Below are 14,692 nucleotides of genomic sequence, written 5' to 3'. Positions count from 1 at the left end.
GGTAAGGAATGAGTATGACCCATGAGGAGATGTACTACATTCCAAAAGAACTACTTCAGTATTCTAATTTATGCAAGCAGAAATCTGGGAAACATATGACAATAAACGTTAAGGGTGTGGAATAATGGTGGAAGGAACATAAAGTTGAGTCTGGCTGAATTTATTGATATGTGTCCACTAAGCAGAGATTCTGCACTTAATGTTACAGTTCAGGGAGTTAAGAAAGGTGCTAACAGTTTGGTTGTCTAAAAATGGGTCCAAAGATGGTCCACATAGCTGAGCATGGTGGCACGTGCCTGTAGTTCCAGCTACTTGAGAGGCTGAGGTGAAAGGATCACTTGAGCCTGGGAGGTTGAGACTGCAGTGAGCCATAATTGTGCCAATGCACTCTAGCCTGGGTGCATTAAAAAAAAAAAAAAAAAAGATGGGCCACCATGAGCAAGCTGGAGATTCCAGATCTCCCTTGGTTTATTATAGAGGGAGGGAATCAAAGGCTTAGGGAGATTGGAATGCTGGAGTGTATTTGTCACTTAAACCTACTCACCCACACTGGAAGAATCCAGAAGACACACCTCTCATGAACACATTGAGAAACAGATTTGTTAGGGGAGCCCCAGCATCCCTGAAGAGCTCCGTAGTTACTCTTCTGTTTAAGCTGGACCTTACAGTGGGAACCTCAGTCACTCAACTGAAAAAGGTACATGTAATGGAAATAACTGTATTCTGAGGTGGCAAGGGCCAGGTGCTAGCACTTAATCATCAAAGGCAAGGTGAGCACAGTTGCCATAATGGATAATAGAGACAAAGCAACAATTAGAATAGACTGTTTCATGGAGTTCTATGGTGTTGGCTAGTTAACCATGGTGTTCTAGAAGTGAACTAGGTAGGAAACCTACTAAGATCTCATTTGATCTCCATAGCAGAAAATTTTCAGGTAAAAGTCTAATTTGAATTATAAAAACAGAGAATCATGGCCCCTCAATCAATTCCCAGACTTAAGCCAGTTTACAGAAGCAGATTCCCTTTAATGAAGGGAAGGCTGGGTCCCCTCCAGGAAGGACCTTGGTACATTACCAAAAATTTATACTGTTAATCTTTTTGCCATCTTTCCCCAAAGAAACTTACAGCCTTTTACCAGGGTAATTATGCATTGAGGAGAGAGAAATAATCAGACCTTTCGGGAACTACTGGACACTGGCACTGAACTGACAGGGATCCCAGGAGACCCAAAATATTACTGTAGCCCTCTAGTTAGAGTAGGGCCTTATGTAGGTCAGATAATCAATTGAGTTTTAGCTCAGATCCAACTTACAGTAAGCCCAGTGGGTCCCTAAACCCTTTCTGTGGTCATTTTCCAGTTCCAGTTGCATAATTGGAACAGACATTCTCAGCATCTGGCAGAATCCTCACCATGGTTCCCTGACTCATGAAGTGAGAGCCATTATGGTAGAAAAAGGCAAATGGAAGCCATTAGAGCTGCCTCTACCTATAAACATAGTAAATCAATTACCTCATCCCCAGAGGTATTTCAGAGATTACTGCCACCATCAAGGACTTGAAAAATTTTCACCACATCCCCATTCAACTTTCCTATTTGGCCTGTGCAGAAGAGAGATGGAGCCTGAATAATGACAGTGTATTATTGTAAGCTTAACCAAGTGATGACTCCAAGTGCAGCTGCTGTACCAGATGTGATTTTATTGCTTGAGCAAATTCACACATCTCCTGGCACCAGCTGTTGTGGTAAATTCCTTTTCCTTCATACCTGTCCTTAAGTTCCACCAAAAGCGGTTTGCTTTCAGTGGGCAAGGCCAGCAATACACCTTTACCGTCCTACTTCAGTAGTATATCAAACTCTCTAGCTCTAAGCCACAATTTAGCTTACAGGGATCTTAATCATCTTCTTCTTCCACAAGATATTACAGGAGTACATTACAATGGGGCTCATTGAAACTAGTGAGCATGAAGTAGAAACTACTCTGGACTTATTGTTAAGATGTTTGCATGTCAGAGGGTGGGAAATAAATTCAGCTACAATTCAGGAGCTTTATACCCTGGTGAAATTTCCAGGGGTCCAGTGGTGTGGGACATGTGAATCAGATATCCTTCCTAAAGTGAAGGATAAGTTGCTGCATCTGGCCCTCCTACAACCAAGAAAGAAGCACAATGTCTGGTGGGCCTATTGGGAATTTGGAGGCAACACATTCCTCATTTGGGCATGTTACCCTGATCCGTCTACTGAGTGACTTGAAAGGCTGCTGGTTTTGAGTAGGACCCAGACCAGGAGAAGTCTCTGTAACTCTTCCAGGCAGCCCTGCCTCTTGGACCACAGAATCCAACAGATCTAATGGTACTTAGGGTGACTGACAGATAGGAATGCTGTTTGAAGGCTTTTGCGGTCTCCTATAGGTGAATTGCAGGGGATGCTCTTATGAATTGGAGGCAAGGCCTGCCATCATCTGCAAAGTTAGTTAACTACTCTCCTTTTGAGAGAGCTCTTGGCCTGCTACTGGACCTCAGTAGAAACTGAATGTTTGCCCATGGGCCATAGAGTTACTATGCGACCTGAGCTGCCTATCATTTTTTTTTATATATATGGAGTCTCACTCTGTCACCCAGGCTGCAGTGCAGTGGCATGATCTTGGCTCACTGCAACCTCCACCTCCTGGGCTCTAGCAATTCTCGTGCCTTAGCCTCCCAAGCAGCTGGGACTACAGGTGCATGCCACCACACCCAGCTATTTTTTGTATTTTAGTAGAGACGGAGTTTCATGTTGCCCAGGGTGGTCTTGAACTCCTGTGAGCTGCCTGTCATTAAACTTAGTGTTGTCTTACCCACTTGTGTATGCGTTGCAACACTATGTCATCAAATGGAAGTGGTATTTATGTGATCAGGCAAGAGCAGGCCCTGAAGGCACAAATAAGCTACATGAATAAGTGGTGTAATTGCTCTTGGTTTCTACTTCTGCTAACCTACATTCTCTCTCCCAGCTTGCATCAGTTGACAGAGGCAGAGAAAGCTAGGGCCTGGTTTACAGATGGTCAGGAATAATATTCAAGTACCACCCAAAAATGGACAGTTGCAGAACTATAGCTCCTTTCTGGGACATCCCTGAAGGATGGTGGTGAAGGATAATCTTCTCAATGCATAGAGACTTTGGGCCCTGCACCCAGTTGTGCTTGGAGGGAGAAATGGGCAGATGTGCAACTATATGTTAATTCATGAGCTGTACCCAATGATTTGGTCAGATGCTCAGGGACTTGAAAGGAATATGACTGGAAAATTTCTGACTAAGAAATATGAGGAAGAGACATCTGGATAGAGCTCTCTGAGTGGGAAAAAATGTCTGTGTCCCATGTGAATGCTTACCAAAAGTTGACCTCAGGAGAAGAGGACTTTAGCAATCAAGTGGAAAGAATGACCCATTCTCTGGATATCAGTCAGCCTCTCTCCCCAGCCACCTCATCATTGTCCAATGTACTCATAAACAAAGTGGCCATAGTGACAGGAATGGAAGTTCACAATGGGCTCAGGAATGTGGACTTCAACTCACCAAAGCTGACCTGGCTATGGCCACTGCTGGGTGCTCAGTCTACCAGCAGCAGAGACCAACACTGGGCCCCTGATATGGAAACATTCTCTAGGGTACTTAGGGGCAGTTTGATTAGATTAAACCACTTCCATCATGGAAGAGGCAGTGTTTTGTTTTTATTGGAACAAATACGTGAATATATATTTGCCTTGCATGCACAAAATGCTCTGACAAAACCAGCATCCGTGGAGTTACAGAATGCCTTATTTACCATCATGTTATTCCATACTGCATTACTTTTAACCAAGGAACTCACTTCACAGCCAAAGAACTACAGCAGCATTCTCACGCTCACGAAATTCGCTGGTCTTACTAAATTCCCCATCATCCTGAATCAGCTGGCTTGATATAATGGAATCACCTTTTTAAGTCACAGTTACAGAGCCAGTTAGGTGATAATACTTTGTAGGGCTTGGACAAGGTCCTCCAGAAGGCTATCTATGCTCTGAATTAGTGTCTGTATATAGTATTGTTTCCCTTACAGCCAGAATTCATGGGTCCAGGAATCAAGGGGTGGAAATAGGAGTGGCACCAGTCACCATCACCCCTAGTGGCCCACTAGCAAAATTTTTGCTTCTTGTTCCTCTGACTTAATGCTCTGCTAGCCTAGAGGTCTTAGTTATGAGAGGAATGCTTCCACCAAGAAACACAATAATGACTACATTGAACTGGAAGTTAAGACTGCTACCCAGCCACTTCTGTCTCCTCATGTCTCTGAGTTAGCAGGCTAAGACAGGTGTTACAGTGTTGGCCAGGTTGATTGATTCAGACCACCAAGGGGAAATTGGGCTACTACTCCATAATGGAGGTAAAGAAAAGTATATCTTCTGGAATACAAGTGACCCATTAGAGTGTCACTTAGTATCACCATGCCCTGTGATTAGGTCAATTGAAAATGTAACAACCCAATCCCAGCAGGATTACAAATGTCCCAGACCCTTCAGGAATGAAAGTTTGAGCTACCCCAACAGATATAATGATGACCAGCTGAGTTGCTTGCTGAAGGCAAAGGGAATACAGAATGGGTAGAAGAAGCAACTAGTTATTAATACAAGCTATGACCATCTAACCAGTTATAGAAACAGGTCACTAATTGTCATGAGTATTTCCTCCATTTTTTAAAGAATGTTTCTGTGTATGTATACATATATTAAGGCAATATCTTCATTTTCATTCATCTCTTATTTCTTTATCATGTAAAATAAGATATATTAACTTTATATCAGTATTTAAGTATTATTAACTTTACACCATAGTATTTAATCTATGGGATATCAGAATGATATAGTTTAGATGTCCATCCCCTCCAAATCTCATGTTGAACTGTAATCCCCAATGTTGGAGGTGAGGCCGGGTGGGAGGTGTTTGGATCATGGGGGTGGATCCCTCATTAAATGCTTGGTGCCATCCTCATGGTAATGAGTAGTAATGAGTGAGTTCTTGCTCTATGAGTTCACATGAGACCTGATTGTTTGAAAGATGCTGGAATCTCCTCTCTTGCTCCCACTCTCCCACGTGAAGTGCCTGCTCCCCCTTTGCCTTTTGCCATGATCGAAAACTTTCTGAGGCCTCAACAGAAGCTGAGCCAATGTCAGTGCCATGCTTCCTATACAGCCTGCAGAACTATCAGCCAATTAAACCTTCTTTCTTTGTATGTTACCCAGCCTCAGGTATTCCTTTATAGCAACACAAAATGGACTAACACACAGAAGAAGAGTAAACATCACCCAAGGACTTTACCTCCTCTTCTGGGGAAGAGATTAGTGTGTTTAAAGTTTTGTGCAGAATTATGTTAGACAAAATTACTCTCTTGTTATGGACTTTATTTGGAGATTATGAAATGTTTAAGGAGATACATATGGGTGCCAAGTTGACATGAAGTAAACTTATGATGGTTAATTTTAGGTGTCAGCTGAACTGGATTAAGGAATAGCTAGTGAACTGGTAAAACATTATTTCTGGTCTGTGGAGATGCTTCCAGTGGATATTGGTGTGTGAGTCAGTGGACTGAGTGGAAAAGATCCTCCCTTAACATGAGCAGGCACCATCTACTCAGTTGGTGGCCTGAACATAACAGAAAATGAGAGAAAACTATTTTCTCTCTCTCTTGAAGTTAGGACACTCTCCTCCTCCTATTCTTAGATGCCAGAACTCCAGACTTGGGACTCCAGGATTTACCCCAGCAACTCCTCCAAGTTCTCAGACCTTCAGTCTCAAATTGAAAATTCACCCCAGTTGAGGCGAATATCATAGGTTCCCTGGTTCTGAGGCCTTCTGACTTGTATAAAGCTATGCTACTGGAATCCTGGGGTCTCCAGCTTGCAGCCTGCTGCGAGACTTCTCAGTAATTTTGCGAGCCAAGTCCCCTAATAAATATCCTCTCATATATCATATATCTCTAGCATCTATGTATCTAGTGTTTATCTATCTATCTATCATCTATCTATTATCTATCTATGTATCTATCTTCTCTGGAGAATCCTAATACTGTAGCCCCTTTTATGAGTGTTCTGCCAAATTCCAATTATTAGGGCTCTACCTTCATGATCTAATGACCTCCCAAAGATTCTGCCTCCCCAAATCATCACAGTAGATTTCAATATATGAATTTTAGAGGGACACAAGCATTCAGTCTATATAGCTTGGTTGAAAGTGGGATAGTTGGAATGTGTCAGTCTACAGTCAAAGTGACAACTTAGGAATGCAATAAGTGGGTGTCATCACAGCATTCAAAACCTAAGGAAGTGTAATTTCCTCTCAAATTTGTTAAGCTAGAGTAATAAACACGCGGAGGCCAAGTATGTCACGGGAAGTCAGGACATTTGCTGGGGGCAAGGAGTTCCATACTGCCTCTCCCCTTCCCAGATTAGGACTCTTGTACCAGAATCTCGAGGTCCTACACTTGACAAAATACCTCCCAATGTTTCTCAGTTTTTCCTCACACAAAAATTATCCTTAAGTGTAGAGTTATTTGACTGAATTATTCAGTTGGGAATAGGTAATTATAGCTCTTGAGAAGTATCAAAAAATGTTTCTATAAAGGTTTATATAAAAACATGATTGTAATTATCTTTGAGAGAAGGGGGCTAGAATTTGAAGAACACATATGCAGAATCTTTCTGTAGCCCTCTGTAAGAAACCTATCCTTAGGAGATACATGAGCAACTATTTCCTCCAGGAGATGTCTGCACATACAAAGGAAGTAAAAGTTGGCAGATTTCTTGCTCTCCAAAGCTAACTTCTAAGCCAAGAAAGGAATGTGGTGACCACAGAGCCCTGGTACAAAAAAAGTCTAGTAGATCAGAAGCCAATCCCAAATTATATAGGTGCGATATACCATTTGGATTTGTGTTCCCACCTAAATCTCATATCGAATTGTAATCCCCAGGGTTGGAGGAGGGGCCCGGTGGGAGGTGATTGGATCATGCAGGTGGACTTCCCCCTCGCTGTTCTCATGATAGTGAGTGAGTTCTCACAAGACCTGGTTGTTTAAAAGTGTGTAGCACCTCCACCTTTGCTCTCTTTCTCCTGCACCAGCCATGTAAAATGGGCCAGTTTCTTTGCCTTCCACCGTAATTCTAGTTTTCCCAAGGCCTCCACAGCCATGCTTCTTGTATGTACAGCCTGCCAAACTGTGAGCTAATTAAACCTCTTTTCTTTATAAATTACCAGTCTCGGGTAGTTCTTTATAGCAACGCAAGAATGGACTAATACAAGGTGAAATCATGTACGTGTAATGTGAACCACTGAAACACTGTAGCTAAACAAAGAATTTGTTGAAAAAGAGACAAATTAGTGAGCTGAAGACAGTACTGGGTTTGGAGTCGGAGAGACCTTGTTTAAACTCCTAGCTGTATGACCCAGAATGAGTTATCCATTCTCTCTCAACATCAACATATTTTCTTTTAAAAAGGAAGAGAGATACCAATGTTCACTTAAGTGGGGTTTTAAGAGGATTACATGAAATAATGTACACAAAATCCCTAGACCAATTTCTGGTGCCAAGCAAGTGCAAATGATTGGCAGCTTCTTCCATTCTCAATTTCTTGTGAGGAAAAGGGGACTCTTTCAAAGCATTGCAAATTTTAAAGCTTGTCCAGACTTTAAATTTCCATGTTTCAAAGGAGCACTCAGTCTTAGGCATTTAGTGATAGAAAGGGCCCTTTGTTGAACATTTACTACATAGATTCATGAAGCCAAGTAATTGATATGTATTCGGACATTAACATGTAATTTTATCATCACTTCCATTTGACAGATGAGAAAACTGAGGCTTTAGCTTGAAGCAACCCCATCAGTAACCTAGCTAGGAAGTAGTAGAATCAGGATGGACTCCCAGTCTACCAGAATTCAGGGCCAGTATATTTAACTGCTGTACTTTTTAGCCACAATAAATTCTTGGTTGAATGGCCTCATTTATCCCTATGCCCTATTTTTTTTCTCTCCTGACTTCTTTTAAGTATCTTTCTCTACAGTAAAGTCATAACTCATTTGGGATTTGTGAGCATTTTGATGGTGAACCTGCTGTTACACATTGTTCAGCAAACACTTTCTTGATATCTACTGTAAATGAATGATGCTGTACATGTGTTTGAACTACTTAAGGAAGGAAACTGTCCTCAAGTATGCTCAAGAACATTAGAAGTACTCAATTACACACAAGGGATGATTAACAATTCTTCTTATTTATTCATTAAATCAAGCTACCTCAACTGGGCAAACATGTATCAGTCTTACTCATTTCCTACTATTTGTGATGCAGAGCTAGAAGTAGCCCTTGAGTTTATCTTTTCCATCTTTCTCATTTTACACCAATTGACACTGAGGCACAAGAGGTTCATGGTAGCGGTACAGTAGGGGTAGCAGTAGCAGCAGCAGCACAAGAGGTAGCAACAGCCGTAATCATAGTAGTCACAGTAGCAGCTTACTAGGAACTACACACAGTGCTATGCACTTTATCTGCATTATTTCACTTATTCTTCACAAACATTTATGAAAAATTGACATTATTTTTATCACCTTTTTTACATGAAGAAACCTTTATCACCTTTTTTACATGAAGGAGGTTACATAATTTGTTTTAAAAAAAGCAGTGACACTAACATATCTGCGCAATAAGTACCAAAGAACTATATAATATCATTATATAATACACAATTGAAATATAAAATATCAAATGCATCTTAAAAGTATTGTCACATTGGAACCCCACATACCAGCCCAGATGAATTTGGTGAGTGAATATTTACTGAAATGTGCAAAACCATATAAGTAATGTTGATATACATTATAAAGTTTAAAAATGCAGAGAAAACTGTGAACTGTCTGTGCAGAATTAGAACAATAATCAGCAAACTGTGACTCATGAGCAACATCCAGTCCGTTGTCTGTTATTGTAAATAAAGTTTCATTGAAACTGCGTCATACCCATTCATTTATTTATTGTCAGTGGCTGCTTTCATGTGACAATGGCACAGATGAGGTGTTGCAACAGAGACCTCGTAGCCTGCAAAACAAAAATATTTACTATCTGGCTTGTCACAGGAAAAAAAAAAAGTTGTCGACCCGGACTAGAACATCACCAGTTCTAATGATGTACCTTCACTCTTCCCAGCTCATATTCCAACCTCTCTGCTGATCTGCAGAGACAACTTCTATTTCTAATTTTGGTTTTACTTTTACCTTGCTCATTTGAAAAAAAAAAAAGAGTTTCAGCACATATGAATTCATTTACAATATTTTATATGGTTTTGCTTGCTTTGCTATTGAAGTATACACATAAAATGTACAAACCATAAATTTGCAGCATGCTGAACTTTTATAAAATGAAACTAGTGCTAGTAGTGGTGGTGGTGGTAGCAAAAGTGTTACCCCATGTAACCACTACCCAGATCCATGTACAGCACAGAATCAGGACCCCAGAACTCCCCCATGTTCCTTCCCAGTCACTAGCTGCTCCCCAAAATAACTGATATTCTGACATCTATTACCATAGTTATTTTTGCCTCTTTTTTTGATCTGTATAAAGATGAAACCATTGTGTATATTCAAATTTCTGAATCATACTAATTTTTCATATGACTTAAAATTTAAAAAGGTGTATTGAAAACTTCCACTACAATGGTGGATCGATGAATGTGTATATGTATTTCTATCATATGCACACCCCATACACATATATAGATACATATATGTATGTGTACATATGAGATATTTTATGGGATATATACAGTTTTATAACTATTATATCTTTTTTGGTAAATTGAACCTACCATCATCATCTAATAATTTTTATATTACTAATCAAGCTCTTTATCTTAAAATACAATTTGTCTCATAACTCTGTTTTCTTTTGTTTAGTTCTAGCCTGATATGCCTGCTTCCATCATTTTTGTTTCAAACTGCCCATGGTCTTATGTTTTAAATGTGTGTTCTTTACACATTATAGAATTTAATATAAAAAATTATTATCTGACTCTCTGTCTTAAAATTGGCAGCATAATCCATTTTAATTGTGATTGCTAACATATTTGAACTGATTTCTACCCTCTTACTTTGTACTTTCTACATTTTAGATTTTTTCATTCTTTTTTATTCTATCTCCTTTACTGTCTTTTTGTTTGATTGACTGAGATATTTGTTTTCCAACTCCATTTTTACCTTTTAGTCTTTTAATAGTTATGTACTCTATTTCTATTATTTTACCCTTAACTTCTTACTTATACTAGGATTTAAAATTAATCAAAATAAAAAAAAAACTCTCAGCTATAAAACTTCACCCTATTTTAAAAGCAAGTGGGTTATAAATGATGTTCTGTTATTCTATAGTGTAATATTTTAGAGTCCACTTCCAAAGGGAATCCCTATCTTGCTCACTTTCAGGGACCAGTAATAACCAAGATACAGACATTTATATTCCTTCTTTTTTTCATTTTCAAATTCTCAACCATCCTTACAGTTATTGGAACTTAAAAGCATTCAAGGCTGGGCGCGGTAGCTCATGCCTGTAATCCCAGCACTTTGGGAGGCCGAGGCTGCAGATCACCTGAGGTCGGGAGATCAAGACCAGCCTGACCAACATGGACAAACACCGTCTCTACTAAAATTAGCGAGGCATGGTGGCACATGCCTGTAATCCCAGCTACACGGGAGGCTGAGGCAGGAGAGTCGTTTGAACCCAGTAGGCAGAGGTTGCGGTGAGCCAAGATCGTGCCATTGTACTCCAGCCTGGGTAACAAGAGTGAAACTCTGTCTCAAAAAAAAAAAAAAAAAAACACACACACACACTCAAAGGAATGCTTTGAAAATGTGAAAAAAAAAAAAAAAAAGGTTTTTTGCATCCAGACTGTGAGATTTCACAGAATATGAATAAGGCTCAGAGAAGATAAGGTATTATGACCATGTTTGGAGCAAGGCAGACGTGAGGCCACACTCCGCAGCCACCAATAACTACATTCTGCCTCCTTTGACTGACATTAGTGATTGGTGCTTCTTTACCAGTGATAACTCTAGGCCCCTGTGATTTTCCTGCCTTCTGGATAAAATGCATTAAGATACCCAGTCACTAAACTACTCCTGTTTTTTGAAGAGCCTCCAATCGAGAAGGAGCCCCTGCTTCCTTAATCTCACCTGTAAATTAACCAGTTCAAATAGAAATCCTATGAGAAGCCTGTACTAACCTTCTACCCTTTTAATAAGATGTTCCCATGGTTGCTGTAAAAGGTGTTCTCCCCTGCTGCAGAAAGCTAAACAAATAACATTTTTGCCTGGTATTTCTAGTGGCTTTTGACCAAGGTGCTTCAATCACCTTGACCTTTTTTTTTAATTTGTAAAATTGTTATTTATTTATGAAAAACATAAGAAAAAAGAATAAGCCCTAGCTTTCCTACCACTTCATAGTCTTTCTCCTCAGAGGAAAGCAACTACTGTTAGAACTTTCTTTTCTATATTTTTTCATACAAGCATTAAATATATTTAACACACACACACACACTGCTTGATTTTTAATTACAAAATGTAAAACATTCAGAAATATGCACAAAACAAAATGTACAGCTCAATGGTTTACTATCAAGCAAACATTTGTGTAATCACTACCTAGGTCAAGAACTCTGCCAGCTCCCCAGATGATCTTTATTTTTTAAAAGAACGAATATATAAAGTGCATAAGTAATAATGAGATTATATTGGTATTTCTCTTATTCTAATTTAACAAGACTTCTAGAATAGCCTGTATAAAAAAACAAGTTGTTTTAATAAAACATGCTTTGGGTGATAGGGTTTAAAAAAGCATGCATGCAATAGATATAGTCTAAGTTTTGAATATAGTAATTTATGCCTTACTAATGAAAGAGGCAATGTGGCAGCATAGAAAAAACATCGGCAGAAGAACAACGTTGGCTGGGCGTGGTGGCTCATGCCTGTAATCCCAGCGCTTTGGGAGGCTGAGGTGAGTGGATCGCCTGAGGTCAGGAGTTAGAGACCAGCCTGGCCAACATGGCGAAACCCCATCTCTACTAAAAATACAAAAATTAGCCAGGCGTGGTGGCAGGCGCTTGTAATCCCAGCTACTCGGGAGGCTGAGGCAGGGGAATCGCTTGAACCAGGAAGGCAGAGGTTGCAATGAGCTGAGATCGCACCACTGCACTCCAGCCTGGGCGACAAGAGCAAAACTCCATCTCAAAAATAATAATAATAAAATAAAATCAATAAAAATAAAAAATAAGAGCAACGTTGTAGTGTAAACTTGATCATAATTACCTCTTCTATGTAACTTGTCCTCTCTAAATTTTATTGTGTCCATTTGTGAAATGGGTATATTAATCATCTACCTGCTGATATCACAGTTTTACTGATAAAAGAACATAGGCACATCATTTACAGTTTATTTACAGAGATCTATCCATGTATATCTGTAAATGTAACATATGTGTGACAGTGGTAGTTTTCAAACTTTGCTTCACATAAAAATCAGCTGGGGAGGCCGAGAGCAGTGGCTCATGCCTGTAATCGCAGCACTTTGGGAGGCCGAGGTGCGCGGATCATGAAGTCAGGAGATCGAGACCATCCTGGCTAACACGGTGAAACCCCATCTCAACTGAAAATACAAAAATATTAGCCGGGCATGGTGGTAGGCGCCTATAGTCCCAGCTACTTGGGAGGCTCAGGCAGGAGAATGGCATGAACCTGGGAGGCGGAGCTTGCAGTGAACCGAGATCGGGCCACTGCACTCCAGCCTGGGTGACAGAGCGAGACTCCGTCTCAAAAAATAAAAACAACAACAACAACAACAACAACAACAACAAATCACCTGGGGAATTAAAAAAAAAAAAAACTCAATGTCCATGCCAACTTAATCAGAGTTCTGACAGTGAAACCTAATATTGATATTTTTGAAAATATCTCAGATGATTCCAGACTGCAGTCAAATTTGAGAACCAGTGGATTAGAATAGTGCTTTCCAAACCTTAATCCTCATACAAATCGCTTTCAATCTTGTTAAAGTGTAGACTCTTATCCAATAGGTCTTGAGTAGGGCCTGGCATTCTAAGTTTCTAACAAGCTCCCAGGTGATGTTGATGCTGCCCATCCGTGGACCATTATGGATTAGGGAATAGAGACTCAAAACAATATATTTAATAGACCGAAAGAGAAATAAAAAGTGTCAACACTTTCATAACTCAGTCAAGTTGATAGCAAAGCTGACATAAATTCTTAGTGTCAGAGATAGTCACTACCAAAGAACCTGGCAAGGAAACAAAAACACTTAAGTTGTGTACAAAAGAATGTTTTGTGCTTATAATTTCTTCCACCTACCCCCTCACTTTCCCACTGGACTAGGAGAAAAACAAGCTGGAAAGGTTAAGCATACAACTGAAAAGAAAACAGAAAAAGGCAAAAGATCAAAAAAATTTAATGAACTTGGTTTATAAGGAATTAGGAAGTGTTTAGAAATTATTTTCAATTTATTTGTCAACTTAGAAAAAATATTCATATGTACATTTAAGTGTTGCTATTTTATAGCACACTTACAAATAATGTGCTATTTAAAAAAAAAGAGCCAATATATGTTAATGCATTGTGAAATGTTTGAGTTTACTACAAACAGATGCTTCATTAGGAGAATCATAAAAGAAACTGGAAAGGCTCTGAGCGTTAAAGAATCTTCAGCATCCAGTGAGGCTAAGTAAATGTGTATTTTAGGCAGTTCCACAGCTCTAACCAATACTTCCCAGAGACCAATTAATTGGCTTGAATCACAGGCCCAATTATAATCTCCCAAGAGAGAGACTCTGCAAATAAAGTTTCAATATTGAGTGTCTGCCATACACTAATGTTAAAAGATACAAGCTAAATAAGGTGTGGCCCTTGCTCTTCACTAACTCAAACATTTGGTAAGAATATTGTAATATCCCTGCTGGAAATTAGACCCTTTTTATTCTCCTCTGAGCAGGGAGATTGGTCTTGGGCTTGCCATTTCTTTTCTTTCTACCTCCCAGAGTTTTGCCAACAGCAGGAGACCCTCTTTGATTCCTGCTAATGTAATACCCTTTGAGGATAAAGGGAGTAAGAAGACTAGAGTAGAAAGTTCTTCAGTTGTCTTGGTTTACCCAGCTTAAGATCTATTTCAGGTACCATAAGCCCATTGTTAATGAGATATTGGCAGATAAACTAATGCAAAGCTTTATGCTTTCCCAGAGATTGTCATGTGGGCTGCAAATTCACAGTGAAAAAAGTTGTGTTTTCCCAAGAAATTAGGGGAATAGTACAGAGAATGGGTGGCACTGAAGATGGAGTTGTATTATTCCTGAGCACTTCATGCTTTGATTTGAGCAGTCAGTTCTCAAAAGTGTGATTAGAAATTTCTGCATAAAGAAGTCAACCTAAATTGGGTGACTGTCTGGGAGTGAGAATGGATAATCTTGGAGCTTGGGGAGAGAGAGACTAGGCATCAACAGCTGGGCCTAATGAACTACTGCTAATTATGTCAGTCTATTTACTAAGAGTTTCCCGTATGCCTTCTCCCAGATGTAATGTCTCTGTTACCATTATCAGAAGTGGGAAATCCTTACCATCTCTCTGGGAAGTCCAATGTGCCTG

This window comes from Pan troglodytes, chromosome 4, assembly GCF_028858775.2.
Source record: "Pan troglodytes isolate AG18354 chromosome 4, NHGRI_mPanTro3-v2.0_pri, whole genome shotgun sequence".
NCBI classification, from domain to species: Eukaryota; Metazoa; Chordata; class Mammalia; order Primates; family Hominidae; genus Pan; species Pan troglodytes.
The sequence above is the reverse complement of the archived record's forward strand: the minus strand, read 5'-3'. Positions refer to the sequence as shown.